Genomic DNA, 6,301 nt, shown 5'->3' on the forward strand with positions numbered 1-6,301 from the left:
TTCATACTCTCTCAGCTTCATTTCCTTCCAAGGCTCATTAATTTTTAAAAGAGCCAGCTTTCTTACCCTTGCCTCCTAGTAGGTGGTGTTGCACTACCATAAATATAAGGGTATTTATAATTTTAGCTGGAAGAAGAGTATGATAAAGTTCAATTGCACAACCAAAGAGGTTTGGCTAAGTATCCACATCAACTCTATGAAAAAGCTTCAACAGATTTAAGGTGGTCACTGGGTTGCCTAATTTGGCCATATAATGTTTCTTTTATTGGGCAGAAAGCAGCATGATTGTTATTTCTAGGACCCTAGCAATTTGTCTGGACTCAGATGCTGTGCTTGCCACAACCCAATCAAACAGTGAAGAGAGAAATGGTCTTTTTCAGAATTCTAGGTTTATCCCACTGCAACTTAGGGACTCATTCAGCAGAGTGGAGCGTGTAATAAATAATGAATTCATTCTAAGGTGTTCAAATTATCGAATGTGGAGAGGTGGAATGTTGTTGCTAAAGCAGCCAAAGGAGACAAGTGGAAACAGCTGCAAACAGTCACGAATAGCCCAAAAGTCCAGGTCCACAAGCAAAATCTTCAATATCACCTAATCACGTTTCTCTTCAGTTCCTTGTCTTCATAGCAATGTTCTCCATCTTCAGATTTGGTATTGTTGACACTCCCTTCAAGTCAGTAAAGTCTTTTCCCTTCCATTCAGTCATCTTCTATTTCTTGAGTAGTTCTATGACCTGCTAATGTCTAAATGACACATTATCTTTACAGAGTGAGATGCACCTCCCATTATATGGTGCATCTCCATCCCTTACTTTCTTTGATTTTCTGTTCATTCTTTACCTTCCTAAAGAGACCAAAGAAAATTTAAGAGTGAAGATGAAAAAGTAATAATCTGACTGATAAGTGGAAGACCCTTTAAAACCCACCAAAATTCTGAAAAAAGCTTTTTCTTTCCTTTTCTATTCTACTGCCATGTAAGAATATCTGAGAAATATTTCTCAGGCTCTTGGATTCAGTGTACTTTGTCAAAAGCCTCAATTCTACAAATGCAACTGGTATTAGTGATCACAAGGTCCTCATTAAATAGACTGGCATACTAAACTGAGTTTTGCTTGAGCATAATTAGAGAAGGATTGCACATTAGCAAGTTGTTCTGTGCTCCTTTGTGAGAATGGTGCTGTAAATGCTTCAGTGTGACACGATACATGGACAACAATATTTCTTGGGCTTGTTAGGTGACCAACTCAAATTTTGCTCACTGAAGAGAATCTCAAAAAATTATACTATCATTTACTCAAAAAACTATACTCTTTCCCTGAGTATAGTTAAGCAAAAAATATATTTACCAGAGGTTGTTATTCCTTGAAAGATGCCTACTAACTTGTGTGAAGTCAAAGCATGTTTGATTCAAATTTGAATCTTCATAGCATGGATCATTGCAGCTCTAGGCAACTTTTATGTTGATAAAAGGAAGAAAGGAAGGAAAGTTCTTTGCTTCCCACTGCATTTATACATGTGTTACATGCACAAGACCAATTCTTGTGCCAACAGAGTGGCCTTGAGCCTTTCAAAATATTAGATACAGAACAATTTATTATTGGGCATTTTGAAACTGCTGAATAGCTTCAGTCATGGAAAGATTCATGAACATGAGTTGTAAAACTAATTCCTAACAAAGGCCCTGAAAAACAATTGATCATTTGATAGCTAATCCTCAAAGCAACTCCAGTGCATAATTGCTGATTTGTCACCTTGAAGGCCCCATTCACTGTAATTTATAATTTTGATTTTATACATAGTATTCAAACTCCAGGCATCGCACAGCTGTATGGTGGAGATTTGCTAACAAGGAGGTCCAGAAGGCAATCTCTCAGTGTGGTTAATCAAAGTAGAAGAGAATAAAGAGGAATTGGTTGTGTCCCCTGTATCAAGTTCATATCGCACAGATACAGGAAACTACAATTTCTATTATCAGGGTGAAAGTTACTGAAAGATGCTTGTGTAGGCAACTTTCACTTCATGCTTCTTTATGCTGCTTCATTCTATAGAAAGATTTAAATGTCAGTTGAGTGAGAGAGATAATGACACTAATTTAGCATGTGTAAGATTCTTGGAGACAGTCTTTTCAATAAGAAATAGCCATGGATCCAATGAAAAGCAAAATGTTTCTCACTTTGCTTAGAAGACTGTCTTAGGCTATCTCTGATGGCTGTCTCATAATATCTCATGGTTTAGTGGATAGAGACCCCACCAGGGAATTGTGGAGGAAGAAGCAAGCTCCAAACTGAACAGAAGATCAGAATTTAAATACTTTAATGGGTGTGTGAGTGCTCACTGTTAGCAGAAGGCAACTAACAACATCAGTGTTTTTCCTCAGAGTGTCAAACTCTACAGCTGTGACATCCAGACACATTGTTCCCTGTTTCACCTAAGCAGTATCTCCTCAGACAGACCACCTCTTTTTTACAGGATTACAGAGTTAGGAGCTCACAGGCTTTTTTTTTCTTTCTGGGCCTCAATCATCCTGTTTGTTTTCCAGGAGCATCCCAGCTCCAGAAATGTCCTCCTCCCCAGGCTTGACCTGCTTGCCTGGGCAGAAGAAGAACAGGCTCAGTCACCCCAGCATTGAGGAAGGCATGGTGCCCAGGTCTCTCACTCCCAAGCACTCCTACTGCTGAGTTATTACACACAGAGTGGGCAGCACCATTTGCAGTGCCTCCTTTGCCTGTGTTGTAGAAGGACACACTAAGCCCTGCTTTACTTTTTTAAAGACTTGAGATAGACAGCTGCCCTCAAGAAAGGACCTAGTGTTTGGCTGGATACATGCTGAATACCATGGCAAAGACATCTTAGCTATAGAAAGGACTATAATAGCTTGAAGTTAATAAGCTTAGACATTTCCTCCTACAAATGCTATTTTGAAGCATCTATCCCTTACTCCAGTTTGTTTAGGAAGCCTAACCCAATGAGTGAACATTTTATTTTCATTCAGAAACCAGGACAAGATTCAGAGATGTTTTAAAGCTCGTTCTCTAATGACACTGAGACTCAGATAATTCCTTAAACACCTGTCTTTATTGAATGTACCCCTTAACCCCAAGGGATGTAGGAACAAAAATTCCTCTGGGCCTTTTTTTTTTAATTCCCTTTCCTGTCTGAATGGAATCCATTCTCCTAAAGGAGGACCGGCTTTTTGAAAATCTCATCCATAAAATGCTCATTATTGTGGAAAACTTTGCACAGGCGTCGGAGAGAGTTTTCAGTCGTGTAAGCCAAGCCAAACTGACTGTGGCAGGGTTCATTGGGAGCACCACCCCTGAGTATATTTTTCAGTAAGTAGGTAAATTAGCCGCGCACGCATGCACGGCACAACTTCCTTCCGAACATTCAGCTGTCATTAAAACCTCTGCTGCTATTTAAAAACGTCTAAGCTCCTGCGATGGGCAGCTTTCAAGGACTCATAACTCACCCAAATCAAAACCAGTTTTCACAAAACTGCCCCAAGGCTTCTTGATGGAAAAGGTTTCCTTACTGAGTGCCATTGTTTCCAGTTGTTTCATCCTGCTAGGTGTCTAAAAGAGAAAGTCACAAGAATTTGTATTTGTATAAGAACTTTCACTCTCTCATTCAAAAATATAGCACTGAGGATAAGCTTAGCAGGAATAAGGAGGATTAGGCATTTATGTGGATAATGAGAACATCCATGATTACATCAGTGGGGTGAATAGGATGAAAACACTGTGGCGACCAGCCCTCTCCTGGAATCTTTTAACATTTGTTTAAAAATTTTATAGGAGAAAAACTTCTATAATGGTGTAAACAAAGGGAGTGGGTTAATCAGACATGGATTAAATTAAAGTCACCCACCTAAACACATTGATTGTGGAGATTAAAAGCACCATCACCTTTCATCTATCTTGTTTACCTCCCAAGGACCCTCTGGCTTTTGTGTGGCATTTTGGTTTCCATGGCCACTGAAGGTTCCTTCCTATAATCAAAAACGACCTCCTGTTATAAAAGACTCAGAGTCTTTGCTCAGCAGGCCATTTCCCCCTTTTATTATTCTTTTCTCTTGCCTTCAGGGAAAGCTTTGTGTGAGCAGGACAGAGCACTTGGTTGGTTGGCAGTTGACCTCAGTTGCACACAATGAGCTCTGAGTGCTACCTGAAATGTGTGACAAAGAGGGAAGGGTCACTGGCTTAGAGCATTACAAGGGCATGGGCAAGCAACTGTGATGACACTTGCCAAATGTTAGTATTCACCTAATTCAGGAGGGTCCCTGCTGATTGACAGTTCCTCACTCTTCAGCAGCTAAAGACAGAAAATACACAAGTTCATTAATTAATAACCCTGCTAGACTCCAAATATATAAAGGATAAAAGAAAAAAAAAAAAAACACAAACCCTAACAAAACAAAACAAAACTAAATAACAAAAACTCCAAACCCACAAAGAAAGCAGCTTGGTAGGAGGCAGCCAGCACAGGATGAAATATGTACAAAGTATACATATATATTTTAAAGAGCACGCCTCACTAGTTTAAAGCCATTTTAATAGCCTACAGGCAAAATTTGTCATGGTATGTAGCTGAGTGCTGTGCTTGCTTAAAATGCTTTTGACAATGTGAGGAAAGCCTTTAAGCATTTGATGAAGGTAAGTTAGTTAGCAGGGCTTGGAAGCCAGTTTGCAGGTTCCAAGATAATTCCTCGGGATCCAATTAAACTGTTGAATTTTACATTCATTCCATTTTTCTAATGCTTTTAGTTAAGGGGATTTCTCCCATACATAACCTGCTCACACACTCCCCATATTCCCAAACCAATGATTTTAAATACAGTTCTATGTGACTTTTTAGCTGGTTTCACCCTTTGATTGTTGAAGTGTGTTACTCTTTCAAAAAAAAAAAAAAAAAAAAAGAAAGCTTTGACCACATTTTTCTTTCCTGGCTACAGCAACAGGGAGATTTAATGCTGTATATCATAGCTGATTTCAGAGGTTATTTGAGAGTAGCACCCGTGAATAGCTGCTAAACACAGCAAAATGTTGACAATTTCTTATATCAGCTACTTATTGTGCTGCTGAGATGTAAGCTGTAGGATACCACAGAACAGGATGTGAGAGCAGCAGCAAAATTTCTCCTGCATATGGGTACTCATGCCAAGGGAAATCCATCATTATCAGAACTATCAAATTTTCAATAAATACTATTCAAAGATTAGTTTAGCTGGTATTCTAGTGTAAGAATTCTAATTACTAAAAAAAGAGGCAAACGTGGAAGTTCAAGGCATTTCAATAAGTACTATTTTTACATTTTTTTATTATTTTTACATTTAAGCACAGCGGATCCTGTAATGTAATCTTTATACTTCCCAGGACAAGAATGGAAATCTTTTCTGACATTTTCCATCACATTTGTATCTTTCTTTGACACGAGCATTAGTGCTCTTGTCATAACAAAGAACATATTCAGCAGTTAGTCTTAAAAGAAATGGAAATCTGTCTTGCAAGGTGATCTTGAAATCATGCAATATGTCAAAAACTGTGATGTAATATTTTATTATATGTTTTATACTACTTTCCACAGAGTGTGATTTAATAGCTTTTAGCAGAGTTAATTCCATCAAAAATCATGACAGAATTAAGACATTTATATGCACTAATCCATCAAAGAACATTTGAAACTCAACACTGTAACTTGTCTTGGTGCTTGAAACTTTTATAGAGTAAATATACAATACCAACATGACTAGTGAATCTTTCTGCAGTGAATGCTGCAGTTCATATGGGAGCAGGCATTTTCACTCCTCACTTATGCTGAGCATAAATTGGTCTTGTAGCTGAAAACATTTCTCCTGACAGAGGGTATTGAGGACAGAGATTTCTGCCAGGAGCTCCACGCTGCTGTTCATGCAGCTTTCATCTTTGGAATGTTATGTTCAGATCTGCTTTAGATCATAAAAGAGTTGTGAATTTCTCCACACTAGGAGAAATCAGGTGTCAGTATGGCATAAGCAGAATTTAAAGAAAGGATTTCTGTTGTTGAAAAATATTTCATTACCAAAAGAGAGTTGTTTTTCTCTTGATTTTTTTTTCAGGATTGAATGACAGTATACAGAAATGTGTGACAAGAATAAGTGAATGGATTAAATTGATGCATACTGCAATGTGTACTTTCTTTTCCCTACAGAGCAAAGAAAAGGCAGAAGGAAGTAAGACCAAAGAGCCATCTTGTTCTAACATGGATAGAATAGCCTAGTCTTAATTGTTACATACTAAAACTGTCATGAAGTTCATCATAGAAA

At 38.1% G+C, this 6,301-nt stretch overlaps 1 long non-coding RNA gene across 1 annotated transcript; it reads right to left on the reverse strand.

The window, feature by feature from the left end:
- Window positions 1-3,138: 3,138 nt before the first annotated feature.
- On the reverse strand, window positions 3,139-5,138 carry LOC139591947 (uncharacterized). Its single transcript, XR_011679807.1, has 3 exons — window positions 5,109-5,138; window positions 3,868-4,941; window positions 3,139-3,572 (listed from the first exon to the last, which is right to left on the reverse strand). It is a non-coding gene; the product is annotated as an uncharacterized lncRNA (long non-coding RNA).
- Window positions 5,139-6,301: the final 1,163 nt, after the last annotated feature.

The sequence above is a fragment of the Agelaius tricolor genome, unplaced genomic scaffold (assembly GCF_023055355.1).
Source record: "Agelaius tricolor isolate 1412-34295 unplaced genomic scaffold, bAgeTri1.0.p SCAF_7, whole genome shotgun sequence".
Lineage (NCBI taxonomy): Eukaryota > Metazoa > Chordata > Aves > Passeriformes > Icteridae > Agelaius > Agelaius tricolor.